General features: G+C 48.4%; 1 long non-coding RNA gene across 1 annotated transcript in view; it reads left to right on the forward strand.

Annotated features, from left to right (window-relative positions):
• LOC138581862 (uncharacterized) overlaps positions 1–14,685 on the forward strand; it is a 169,719-nt gene that overhangs the window by 26,444 nt on the left and 128,590 nt on the right. The window contains exon 2 of the long non-coding RNA XR_011304832.1: positions 11,745–11,858. This is a non-coding gene — a long non-coding RNA (uncharacterized lncRNA). The remainder of the gene's footprint in view (positions 1–11,744; positions 11,859–14,685) is intronic.

Below are 14,685 nucleotides of genomic sequence, written 5' to 3' on the forward strand. Positions count from 1 at the left end.
TGCTATTAAATGTATGACGCAGCTTAGTGTGAAGTTACTTAAGAACCTGCCCTCTCCCAATAAGAAGCCATGCAGTTGTAATGAGGTTTCCTTAAGGGGGCTCTGTTGTGACTATTTTGGATGCCCTGAACTTAGGCAAGAGATTACAGACACTGGTTGAGACTTCTTGCTCTGGAGATCTCTGCAAGAAATCAACCCTTTTCTTGTAGAGGGTGCTTTTGATCAGGCAAACCAAAATACCCAAAGGTTTCCCTTGGAAGCATGGGCCAAAGGCCAGATTTACGCAAAAAATGCAGTGGAGGTGAAACCAGATCACAAGCTCAGGAAGAAAATACATTAACAAGTATTGCTTCTCAAACAAAGCTATTAAAGTATCAATTTTTATCTAAGTATAAAAGCTGATTACCACAACATAACATAACATGAATATAACATAAAACACTATAAGATGAAACTCTAGATGTGCAATAATAGTTCCTCACCATCAACATAGGATGAATAATGACAACCTATGGTGCAATTCAGAAAAGACTGGAATTGGCAACAAATCTGATTAACTTTACAAAATTTAAACAACTCATACCACTCTGTTAGAGGACAGGTAAGTGGTCCAGATATAGTCACTCACTGTCAGCTAAGTATACTGATGAGCAATGACTCCTTATACATGTTATTATGAGAAGTTCAAAACTTGCATAAAAGCTGAGTAGCATACAATAATATAAATAGCAAATAAAACCCAATTAGATGAAATTTCAGTGCCCCCAAAAAGCAGTTACGCACTACAAGGAAAGTATACTCAAGTTCAATGGCACCTCAAAGTATGATTAAGAGAAGTTTGAAATTGACATAAAAGCTGAACAACATAACATAAGTAGTGCACACATCTCAGTTAGATGACCTTTTAGAGGTCCAAGAAGTAGTCAGTCAATGGGGGTCATTCCGAGCTTGGTGCTAAGGGAACAACGATGCTGGTAAAGGAATACCGGCATCTATTACCGCTACGGGCTATTCTGACCAGCCCGACCGCTATTAGCGGCATCGCAAAGTACAATGCCGTTAATAGCGGTCTGGGCGTGGGCACGCGACCCAGCATGCCGGCATTAGCGGCATGCCGTAAACTGGAGTAGATCAGTGAAGCGGACATGCAAATAATGGCTTCATGAAGGCTGAAAAAGTGGTTACCGGCATGCCGTAAATACCGGCATCGCCGACCTACCGTAAAATGCCCTGAGCAGTGTTCACAACAGCCACAGGTGCACACAATCAGCATAAGGTGGAGGCAATTGAGTCTGGCACAGTACAAAAGGAGCACACCCACACACCACACCTCCTCCCACACCAAAATGATTCAAATAGTAGTAGCATAACTGGAGCTGGAGGACATGCTTGCATTGCCACAACATCAACAACAACAACAGCCGCCACCACAGAGGAGAAGGAGGGTGAGACAGGGCCAGCATGCCCAACCAGTGCAGCCACCATTACCACGCCGGCAGCCCCCAATCCCTCGCATCATAGCCAGTCCTTTCAACCCAACCCCTGAGCAGATCCACACCCTGTACCGTCTGGACCGGGACACCATCACCACCATAGTGGACCTGATACACGACGACATAGTGAGCCTCACTGAAATACGCACCGCCATCCCCCTCTACTGAAGGTGGTGTCTGTGCTCCACTTCCTTGCCACAGGCACCTACCAGCACACAGTGGGGCACATGCATGGCATATCACAACCCTTATTTTCCCGGATACTGACCCAAGTGCTGGATGCCCTCCTCAAGCACACAAGGGACTACATATCCCTACCATGGACTCCCCAGGAGATATTTGATACAAAAGTTGGCTTCCATGCACAGGCGGGTATGCCAAATTGTGTAGGTGCCCTTGACTGCACCCACGTGGGGTTGGTGGTCCAGCATGCCATGGAGGTGGTGTACCGCAACCGCAAGCAATACCACTCCATCAATGTGCAGATGATATGCGACGCCAGCAAGATCATCACACATTGTTGTGCCCGATATCCCGGATCAACTAATGCGGAACTCTACGCTCCCACGCTTCATGGAGAGACATGCTGGACGACGTGCATGGCTGCCTGGTAAGTTACATGACTGGCACATGGCATTGAACTGGGGGGAGAGATGCACACACCACCATGCTGACAATGTTGATGTGACTGCACGATGTGCACATCACCGAACACTGTGCCCCAAAGCATCACAAATGGTACATGACACCCAAATCCCAAAGGAATGAGGTAAGGTTGACACCTATCACTACATGACTAACAGGAAACCTCTCCACATCCCACAACACGTGCACCACTCATCAGCGGCACTCACCCTCCGTAACACCATCCTGCACCATGCATTGCATATGCACTATGTTGCTGTCTCCAGCATATCACCACACAGGACAAGCATCCGTGTGAGTGCATCAAACTGAACCAACTAGGGAATCCACTGTCTGGCACAGGGCCGGCACACTCACAGGAGTGCTGCATGTCACCATGGGAATGATCAGCACTGATTGCCCAATATTGCACAGACTACTGCCAACGCCCCTTCTAAGTAAATCTCACAGAACTCAACACCTCACTAATTTGACACTAACACAGCTGTATGTGTACACGATGCATGTGCAACAAGACGTCAGTGCACACCAGGTATCATCTTGAAGATGCAACCCACACCATCAGTCCATGGCACAGTACACATTGAGGGACTGAAAAAGGTGTCAATACATCCAGCGACATGTGCATGTGGCCAACGTAAACCTGCAGGCATGTGTGACTAGTACAGCTGTCCATCATGATTTGCCTGACATTTACCTTTAATTGCCTCTCATGCAGGTGATAATGGCTATCCCTTGAAGCCGTGGCTCCTCACCCCCTGTCCGAAATCCACAGAACAGGCCCGAGGAGGACTACAATTGTTCCCATACCTGTACCCATGTGGTCATCGAGCAGACCTTTGGCCTGTTGAAGGCACGATTTTGCTGCCTCAGCCGGTCGGGTGGGGCACACTCTACAGGCATGAGAAGGTGGCCAAGATCATCATGGCATGTGTCATACTGCACAATATGTGCACCCGCCGGAACGTGCTCCTGCCCCCTGACATTGAACTGCTACCACCTGGAGATGATGAAGGGGAAGGAGAAGATGTGGCTGGACATCATCGCAGTGCCGATGCACAGGAGGGACGTGCTGTGCGCCAGTCAGTGATTGCACAATATTACTGACACACATGGCAGCAGAGGGTGACATGATGGTTGGACAGAGGGCACTGGGTGTGCGGGTACATTTACACTATGCACTGCAAATTAATCAATGACACATGCGCAAATTATGAATGTCCACTCAGGTTTTGTTTTTCACACAACCAGTGTATTAAATGTAACAATGTAAACCTAAGTGCAAAATCCCTCCAAATTCCCCTCCCCCCACAACTCCCCCACACACCCTCACCCCATCCCCCTGCCCCCACAACTCCCCCACACACCCTCACCCCCGTCCCCCTCCCCCCACAACTCCCCCACACACCCTCACCCCCTCCGCCTCCCTCCACAACTCCCCCACACATGTCCCATTAAGTCTCCAAAGCCTACATGAGGCTGCCCTGACGAATAATTGGCACTCCCTGGTCCAGGTGGGTGGCATGTCTTGCCGGCGCAGGGTACGTGCCGACCTGCGGAGCGGGTTTGTTTGTGTAGAACTGGAGGAAGACGATGTGGCCACCTGCTGTGATTGTGTAGCGGGATGCCCTGCCTCCATGGCGGCTGGTGTTGTCAGTGATGGACCTGCCTAGAGCGGCTAAGTCCTGACGCCACTCCTGTCTGACCAGTCTGTTGTCCTGGATAAACTCCTGCACAAGGGCAGCAAGCAGGACAGACCACTGCGGTTCCCTGCGGGTGCACCTGTGGAGGAAGTTGGCTCCTGGCTGTCCTGCCCAGCCTGCTCAGGCCCCCTAGTCATAAAAATTGGACTGAAGTGTCCCTCCGTCTGCTCCTGACCAGACTGCTCCGGGGTGGTGGCGTGCTCTGTATCGAGGGATGATACTTGGCGGGATGCCGGTGGAGTTGTGGTATGGACCACTTCTGAAATATCGTCCTCCATGGGCACCCATATGTCGTCCTGTGTGTCCTCCACAGCCAGGGGTGCCATGGCTACCACCTCCTCAGCCAAACTCGACTGCTCGGATTGTGGTGCCTCGCATAAATCATCAGGACGGCCAATGGGTGGTGGTGGTGGTTGTGGTTCGCCCTCTATGGGCCTTGGTGGCACCAGTGTAATGGGTACCTGGGGTGGCTTGCCTGTTGGTACACGGCACCCCCTGGGTTGTCCCCTCGAGGTCGAAGGGCGGTTGCTGTCATCCCGGGACCTCTTCCGGGGTGTGGCTTGTGCAGGGGTTGCGTCCTGGGCATCACTGTCATGGTCAGTGCCTGTGGGGGTCGGAGAGAGGGACGGCATGAGTGATGTTTTGATAGGCATCATACATACATTAGGACAATTGGTCATCCACACAATTGGGGGTAATAGGCATTTGTGTTTGGATGAGCAAATTCTTTGATACATGGGTGGTTTATGCAGACATACGTCGGCGTCACTCATGTTGCCCAAGAGCAGTGCTGTCTGACATGCATAGTATTTTGGCCATGCACGCTGTGTGACTCATGGAATTTACATCTTTGTGTGGTGTGTATCATGTACGATATTGCCTTGCACCAGGCATCTGCATGTGTCTGTAATGCGTCAGCCTACTTTGCTGGGAGTGTGTGTGTGTGTGGGACCATGACTTGACTCTTTGAACTGACATATTGGTTGACTTTCATCAGATTTGCCATTGCAATGTTTACTTGGGACACTCACCTCCATCGCCCGATGTTGTGGCACCACACTCCATATCGCCAACACCTTCGATCCCTTCCATCCCTATCATGATGGCGCAGATGTCCTCCCATGGGGTGAGCTTGATCAGGGAACTGGGACCTCCTCCTGTTCCCATGGCCTGGCTGCGGTTCACTGAGAGGATGTTTTGTACCCTTAGTCGCAGGTCGTCCAAGCGTTGCAACAATCCTTATTCGTGCGTGGGGTGTTCCCCACAGCACTGACCTTCTGGGCAACAAGTGCCCAGGTCTCTTTCTTCTTAAGTACTGCCTCTCTCTTCATGTTATTTGAAAGCACTATGGCAGCATGCGCCTGCAGTGTGTCTACCAGCATCTGCAGCTCATCCTCATTATTTATTTATTTATTTATTTATTTATTTATTTATTCGCATTTGTTGAGCGCACAGGCAGCCCAGAGGGCATCGTGGCATCATTGAACCTTTCTTTCCGCTGGCAGGCAGCTCCCTTCTTCAAGGCATAGTGGTGTTAGAGGTGGATCTGTTCCAAAAATCAGCAGAGTCCCAGGGGTCCTGTGTGGTGAGGATGGCAAAGGATTGTGTTTTTAAAGATGGACGCCATGCTCCTTCACGTTCCTGTATGATGACGCTACTTCAGGTTCCGCATAGTAGCAGTGACCGTAAATAGCGGTGACCGTTATTAGGTTAAATGTGCCCTGCAGTTCCTAAAAACAATGATATTACACAGTGTGGTTCCACCAACACTCCTACTTATCCTCGAAATTCGCAGTGGGGTCAGTAATCCATTGCAGCCCATCAGTTGCAAACATTTCTCCCGTAGTACACTTCATTCCACACTGCATTATTCATCACACCCTTCATTCAACGAGGTTGTGAGTGCTCAGATGATGAAAGTGCCCCCCTCTGTACCTGGGTAGCCATGGCCCATTCCTTACTCTAAGCCCCATCACACAGAGTGCTAGACCCGATTGTCTCACGCCGAGCACAGCTTTGAGGAGTGTGAAGAACTCTGCCAACCTCCATATGTAAGAATCTAATCTGGTTACATTTCTGGTGAATGGGTGCATGCTCAAACTATATCATATAATCACATTCAATGTAAGGTGATCCAAATTCTATTTAGATGATTCCAAACCCCACAACCATTGTGACAATAAAGTGTAATATGCTGCCACCACTAAAAATGAAGATCTATTAGTATCTTCCCATTTATTACAGTAGGCCCAGAGCTCATCAGGCCTTTCAGGAACTCCTGGAGTGGATCCATTTGATATAATGGAGCAGCAAATTCAAAAACTCACAGAGAAAGAATGTACTGAAATGATTCCTGAATACCGTTGGATATGAAGGGGACACATGTTCCTTCCTTTTCATCTCTGCCCTAACACTCTAGGCCTGTCAATACAGCAACCTTTAAGCCTATGGTCTGTGACTCTGGCTGCCTGCCTATGTCAAATCAGCCTTCAGGTACCCATGGAATTGGGCTCTAAAGTCAGGAATGGTCATTTTACTGAAACACAGAGAGCTAAGGTTTGTTGCAGGAGACGTAAGCGTTCTAGTGTAATCCTACCAGAGTGCACACAATTATCCAAGCATGCAAATAGCCTTCCAAAATACAGAGGGCAGGTGGGATCTCTCACACTCCTGATGGCCACTCTGTTGAAAAAGTTAAGTATATACTAGGATTCGGGTCATTCACCATTGCCTAGGGAACTAGGTATGACACTGCATTAAATGTAGGAACAAATTCCCTACTGTAATGCCAAGCTGTGTCCCATCACTATCAAACTCCTATGAGGATGATTATTTAAGTCATCATTGGCATAGTCTGTTCCCTGCAAAGCTGCAAATATCCTGTGCATCTTGCGCGTACTTCCACCTACCGTCTGTCTTAATGTACGCTGTTCCCTGCAAAATCGTAGGTTCTCCCCTTCCAGCGGTTAGACAAATTTTGTTTTTTTGTCATTCTTGTCTTTCCTGTCTTTTTTCCAGGTTCCCTCTTTGTGGTTACTATTTACTGGAGAACTGTGCCCTTCTGGCCCTCGCTCACTACCTTGGTCCCCCTTAATTGTCTTGCTGTTTTGCTCTGTGCCCTTAACCCCTCTTCTTCGTCTTGCCCCCCCCCCTCTGAACTGTGTAACTGTGTAACTGTTTGCTGTGCTCTGTGCCCGTAGGCTCTCTCGCACTCTCTACCCCCCCTTAACTGTATAACCGTGTAACTGTTTTCTGTGATCTGTGTCTTTAGGCCCTCTCCCACTTCTCTTGGACCCCCCTCCTGTTCGGGGTACCCGTCACTGGTTAGTTACCTGTCAACCCCCTGCTTGTTTCCTATTGAGTGCCCCCCACCCTCCTGTACATCCTGCACCTGCCTGCTTGAGCTCCCTCCTCCTTCTAGCACCCTCCATGGTGCTCTCTGTCTCTCCTATCTTCTCTAACTGCTACTACTATCCTATGCCTCACACTAGGCCTGGAAGCAAGAAGTTCAAGAGGTACGTCCTGGTCTCCAACCCAGGTCTCCCTGTCGCTGATACCTACACCAGTACTTCCTCCAGACAGACTCTTACAGACATCCTCTTTGTCGTTCTGTTTCCAGACCTATGGTCTCTGTTCACTCTCCTTTTTCCTCCTCTCCCATTACTGGTTGCACTAGATGGGAGATCCTCTTGGCCTCCTTCCATTCTTCCAAGACCAGCATTATTCTCTATCTGAATGGCACTGTCTTGGTCCAGGGCCCTTAGCCCAATCTCCTCCTTTTTGATTGACGCTTCCCGCATCTCATCAACTTCCTCCCTTCTCTTGCTACTCCTTAGTCACCTCTATGGCAGCCTCTCCCTCTTATTCTTCCTCCTCTGCCCACCCTTGGGCACCTCTACCACCTGTGCAGGGCATACCTCAAGCCTGTACCCCTCCACAGAAGTCTTTCAAATGTGGCAACCTGCTCCACATCGCTACTCTCATCTCTCGTTCCACTGAAATCTATCACCTCCTTGAAGAACTCAACCTGGATGTCCTCGCTCTCACCGAGACATGGTTCATGGCCAATTCGCTCACAAGGTTTGACACTCTCCTCCTCAAGGCTACAAGATCCTCTCTGAACCCAGAACCAACCGCCCTGGAGGTGGAGTAGCCCTGATCTTTCCAGAGTAGGGTCCTGCATCTGTCATCCCTACGTATGCCTTTTCATCCTTTGAATGCCTGTTCTGCAGGCTCTCTATCTATCCTGGCCTCTCACTAACTGTGACCACCATTTACAGGCCACCTGGCCAGGTCGCCCTTTTCCTCTCAGAATGGGCTCACCTCTCCTCTTCTTTCCTTGTCTCTACCTCTCAACCTCAACATCCACGTGGATGCTTCCAATCCCTCCACGGGTTTCTTCTGCAGTTTTTGCCACACTCTCTCTTCTATTCAACCCTCTGGCCCGACACACTCTGCCAGGCACACCTTGGATGTGCTTATCTCTTCTGACATCCCGCTCTCTAACCGTCTTACCACTCCTCTCTCTTGGACTGACAACCTTCTGCTCTCCTCGAACATGAAGCTCTCTGTCCCCCAGGTGAAACCTACACCAGCACTGCCACCAACCTTCTTGATCATCTGGGCCATGAAGCGTGTGTCAGTGGAGGACTTTGCTGCTACTTTCTCTCCCCCTTCTTCTCCTGCGGCTGACTCACACTCTGACACAGCCCTCTCTAGCCTGCATCTTTCTATCACTAACACTCTTGATGTACTTAGCCCTGTCATAAGAATCTGCCTGAAGCCTACCTCCAAGTGCAACTATTGGTATGACTCTGACCTTGCTACTCTAAAACGCAAGTGTAGGGTGGCTGAGAGAAAGTGGAGGGCATTGGACACATCCTCTGACAAACTGGCCTGTCTCCAGCTCCAAAGGCAATACAGACTCTGTATCCTGTCTAAGAAGAGAGCCCACATACAAGCCTGTATCTTTGCGGCCTCTCATAACGCACCCGAAGTCTTCAAAATCTGCAAGGAGCTGGCTAATCCTGTTTCAGTCTCCACCTCTCCTGTTCCCTCCCAGGCCCTTTGCACAGCTCTGGCTTCTCACTTCACCTCTGAAACTCAGAACATCCTGTCCTCTTTCTCCTCCTCTCTTTCCCCTTCCACCCCTCTACCTTTCCTGCCCCCCTTGTGGCTGCCTCTCCCTCTCCTCCTCATTTCTCCTCCTTTTCTGTGATCACTCCTGATGCCATTTCTAGACTAGTCCCAACTAAGACAGTGACACCCAAGCAGGTGCTCCCCTGCTCCTCCAGAACCATCAAGGACCACATCAACATGCTCGCTCCAGCCTTGGTTGATTTCTGTAAGCACTCTTTTGCCACTGGAACTTCCCCTTTCCTCCTAAGCACTCCCCTGTGCACTCCATCCTGAAGAAACCTTCAGCCGATCCTTCCAAACTAACACCAAATCAATAGCAATCCAATCCTGGGAAAGTCTTTGAAAAGCTGCCCATCTCCCAGCTTACTCTCAAAACTGAATCTGCTGGTTGTCTCCATGCCCATCAGTCTGGCTTCAGAGCAGCCAGAGGCATGGAAACTGCTCTCCTGAACACTTCAGAAGATCTGTTCACTAATCTCGACTCTAGCCTTCCTTCTGACCTCATCCTCCTTGATCTTCCATCTGCTTTCGACACTGTCAATCATGCCATCCTGATCAATCTTCTCAATGAGAACCTGGGCATCATGGATTAGGCCCTAGCATGGTTGGCCGCCTCCCTCCTGGACCATCCCTCTCAGGTCCGTGGGTCCTTTCTCTTCACCACCTCTCTCTCCACATGTTATGTTCCCCAGGGCTCCAACCACTCACCCTGGCTTTTCAATGTCTACGTGGCCCATTTGACCCACCTCATCTCTACTTTCTCCTCTGACTTCCAGTGTTATGCGGACAACACTCAGCTCTCCTTCAGGCACCCCTCTGCCTCCTCCCCTCTCTTGCTCATTCCTGACTGTCCATCTGCGATTCAGGAAAGGTGCGCCTTCAACGATCTCTGCCTCAATGCCAGTAAGACTGAGATCCTCCTCCTTGGGACCCCTGCTCCCGCTTTCCCTCTTTCACTCTGGCTGCCCTCCTTGGGACCTCTCCTGGCACCTTGCTGTTAGGCAAAAAACCTTGGGGTCACCTCCTCAGATGAATTCTTCCTTTTCTCACTTTCCCCCAGAAGCTCAACGTCTCCACAGCATTGGTTCTCTCTAGGCTGGACCACTTCAACAGCCTGTTTTCAACCTGCCTTCCTCTACTCTCCACCCACTGCAACTAATTCAGAACTGCGAGACTTGCCCCTTGGCATGAAGCCCGGGGATCCTATCTCTCCAGCCCTGAAATCTCTCCACTGGCTCTTGGTGGCTGCAAGCATCGAGTTCAAGACCCTATGCATTGTCCACAAGGCTTTCTGGGGCAGGGGCATGCACTTCATCCAACTCTCTCTTCCTAAACCTCTTCCTTCGTGAGCCCTTCACTCAGCTACCTCCAACTCACTGATGGTTCGACGCTTCTCCAGGCAGAGAGCGGGAGGTAGATCTCTTTCCTCTGCAGGGGCCTTCCTCTGGAATAGCCTCCCTGCCCCTGTCACACTTGAGCAGGACTGTCTCAGGTTCTGAAAGCAGCACAAGATGTTCCTTTCCGCTTCTGTTTTCTCTCTTTCTCTCCCTTGCTGACACCCCTGTCTGCTGCACTTACTGGGCGCCTGGCTACCATCGGAACCCAAGAGGCAGCAGACTCCTCCATGACCTGTAAGCATCTGCACTGCCACTGAGCATCCACGAACTTAGGGGTTTTATCTGTAACCCTACAATCCCCTGTCTCCTTGCAATACTCAGAGCCGGCTCTCCCGGCTGCACTTACTCAGAACAATGCTGCCGTGATCGCACTTCACCCTTTCCCTCCCCTGGCACTTTTCGTCTCCCTCCCCCCCGCACTTGCACAATCTGAATAACACAGGGCTTAGTAGGATTGTTTGTTTCGTCCTCCCTTTGTTTTGTCACGACTAGAAACACTTGTTTACCAACGCATTATAAATGCCTCATCATATCATTTTATCATATCATATCGTGTTGGAGTGAAGATAAGGGTCCATAAGTGAGCCAGGCTCTTGAATTCCAGGAGCCTGCATGTCCCCATGCCAAATGGAGCCCGTCTGCTTTGTTAACTGTTGAACTGGGTCTGCCTTGCTGATGGATGAACAAATCACTAGAAGCGCGGTGAACAGAACCTGGAAGGATCTTGACAGACTTCTTCTTGACAGAACAAGTCTGTCAAGAAGAGAGGGCATAGAACAAAAGCTTCCAACAACCAAAGGTCTCTCTAGGAGCTGAATAGAAAGTGCCCTGATAGCCATGGCTTGGATTTGACATGCTCAGAACGAATCAAGAGCTGGACATCAGGGGCAAGCACATCACCACTCACTGTTGGACAATGGTTGCATGACAACTGTGTCAGCTTGCAGCACTCCATGTAAGATATCAACCACAATAGCCCTCTCTCTTAACGAGCATGTAAATCAATAATGTCACCCTCTTTCCCACAGAAATGTACATTACCTATATCGGCATATCCATTGTTTCTGGCCTTTTTTCCTTTCCCCTCTCATTCACATAGAAATTGGCTTAGACTGTCAATTGTCCCTAGCCTTTTATTTGCAGTCCTCCCTTAATGCGCTTGCCTACTTTTCTGCTTGAAATCTGTAGCCATCATGCACAACAACCACTTGGTAAGGAGTTTAGGGCCTGTCCGGTGCTTTTTTGGAGGGATATATCTGTCTTTTTACTGTGAATTCAAGCCCCTGTTTTTGTATCTGGACTGCTCGTATAGTGCACTGTGTTTGTGCTCTAGTCCTTTGTTTGTTTCTGGCCTTTTAACTGCACAGGTAGCCAGGCGAAGGGCAGTGGCAAAGGGTGCCTCCTGTTATCCAGTTCGCCTTGCGCCCCAGTCCTGTCCATAGTGCCATCACCATTTAGAGCAGAGAAAACTCATCATATAGGTAAGCTGAATTTACGCATAAAGCTTCCTCCAGATTCCTAGCACATAACTTGACTGACAGTGTGAATTTGCATGAGTAAATCTGTTTGGACCTTGGTATCTATACCGGAACACCTTAGCACAGAGCTATATTACATAATTATGCTAGCCACACATATGTATAGCTAATTAAACTGCAGCCAAGATATGGCGCACAAACTGGTCTGAATCACTGTGTTATTGCCTATATACCTGACACATAGGGCCTCATTCCGAGTACGGCGCTAACCAATGGCGCTATTAACGCCTTGGTTGACACCGTACCCGGACCGGCAGCGCCTTGGTGGTTGGCGGAATTACCGCCCCATTCCAAGGTTGGCGGGGCGGTAATTCCCCAATCCCCATTTACCCTTCCCCATTCCCATTCTTGCCCCATAGGGCATAATGGGAGTGGGGAAGGCGTCAATTACGCCACTGTAAATTACGGTGGCGTAATTAACATCAAGGTCCCTTAGCGCCATGGTATTTAACGCCTGCTAAAAGCAGGTGTTAAAAGCACCATGGCGCTAAGGGAACTCGGAGTATGGCGGTAAGGGATTACCGCCACCGCTCTCGTTAGCGGTGGCCGCTATCCCTTACCGCCATACTCGGAATGAGGCCCATAGCCTTTTTAGACTAATTTGCTTTTGTGTATGCACACCACAGCTGTACTTTACCTTACCTGAACACCTAACACTGAGTTGTATTGAATCATTGTGTTCGCCTACACAACAATTTTAATGGTATAGCTAATTATACTGCTGAGCCCATAACCCACCCCAAGTCTATTTTTGACTGAAATTCTAGCTAGAAATGTTGACTCATTGTGATTAGACAACATGGCTAGCAATTGTCTAGAAAATCTGTGTTTACCATCCACTAAATCTGTACAGCTAACTATATTGCCACATGCATAGTATGATGAGAAGCAAATATGTTGTGATGATTAACTCATTGATAGCAGCCTATCATGAAGTTACTCATCACAACATATTTGCTTATGACCATAATGCTCACTGCATACCTAAAATGGTATGTAATTTGTGAAATGTTTAATTTTTTTAAACCATGACACAATATCAAAACAAAAAAAAACTAACCCAATAGCTAAGGTTCACTCTTTGTAATTGCCTGCATACAAAGCACATAGCCACATAGAGCCTGTTTGTGCACACATACATGCAACACAGAGCTCATTTGAAACATTGCATTGGCCTCACACTTTTATGCCTTTTTGCACTATAACCATGCATATCTCGCATATAAGTGATTTATACTCAACCACTACTCCGAAGCTGACTCACTGTTTGGCCTGCTAACTAGCACATAGCTAGATGAACTTGATTGTTTTCATTGTATATAACAACTGTTCAACTTTATATCAATACATGAACACCTGGCGCACAGCCAGATTTGATTCGGTCTGCTTACCTGTATACCAAAAACATTAGGAGCTTTCTCATAGTGCTTTGCCCATAACATCATGCATGATGAATTAACTCACGTCTACACCTGCCTAACTACTGCACAACTCCATCATCTGCCTACATCCCTAGTAATTAGGGAGGTATGAATCAGTATTTGGGCCTCCACAATAACTGCAGACTTATTACTGCTGCCTATATACCTAGTGCATAACTCGTTTACTTTTAGTTGTGCCTACATACCAAACACATACAGGCTCTGCATACCAATCACCTTCAAACCTTAATTCACCATACTATCCCCATAATAACTGCGTAGCTTGTTGTATTTACAGGGACACCCCAAATACATAACTGGTTGGACCCACCGTATCTGCCTGAACAACCAGCACCAAGTTAGATCAACACACCTTTTATACCTATTCTGTCATAAACAGTCCTATCTCACTGAAACTAGGCCCCTTACACATAGAGCATGGGACACAAACAATTCCTCATACATTCTGGAATCATAACCATATAACCATAGCCACACACAAAGATGCACCTAAGGAACCCTTTCCATAACCTGGCCCTTGGGAAATCATCCCATCTTTATAGTATACAAGCCAACTTGCCTATAACATGTTTGGAGCACTAGCATAATCTACCAACTAAACATTGTCATACAGGGATAAGGAAATACTTACATGAACCAACCACAAACACAGCCCCGAAGAAAATGAAAAGGTACATTTCATCCCTCCCATCTTTACCTAAACTATTTTCCCCTCTTCCTGATCCTCAACAACTACAGCTGGAAGGATGCATAGAAACCTCAAAGATAGCAGAATCCAAGTGGAAGAAAGAAAAAGGAGATACATTGAAGCAACATTCACTACCCCTTCCAATTAGGCATCTCAAGACTCTATAGGCTTCATGGTAGCTCTGCTCAAGAGACCATTGGCTGCTTTTATCTCCAGATACCTCCTGAAGCATCCAACTGACCTAACATTTATCCGAGAAACAGGACTAACCAATGGCCCAACATCCTTACCTGCATTTACCCCGACCACGATTCAACCAACCATAAGACGGGACCTGCAAGAAACAATACCAGTTACTGCATTCATCACTAGACTTCCTGTACCAATCACCAAAACCACCCGGCAGGAACTAAGAGATGTGCTAGACCCCTAGAACAACCTGCTAAGTCTCTTTGAATGTGAAAGCCTTATCATGGAGCCCTGGGAAACTAATGAGAAGCAACCTTGAACAACCCAACAGCACTGGCCCAAGCAACAGAGTCACCTAGAAATGGCAGACACAAGATGCCTCCTGACCAAGGCATGTTCCGTCCCCAAGCACTCCTCTGACAGTTTTGACACACTTTCCGAAGACCTGATA

Source organism: Ambystoma mexicanum, chromosome 3q (assembly GCF_040938575.1).
Source record: "Ambystoma mexicanum isolate Mex_15411 chromosome 3q, UKY_AmexF1_1, whole genome shotgun sequence".
NCBI lineage: Eukaryota > Metazoa > Chordata > Amphibia > Caudata > Ambystomatidae > Ambystoma > Ambystoma mexicanum.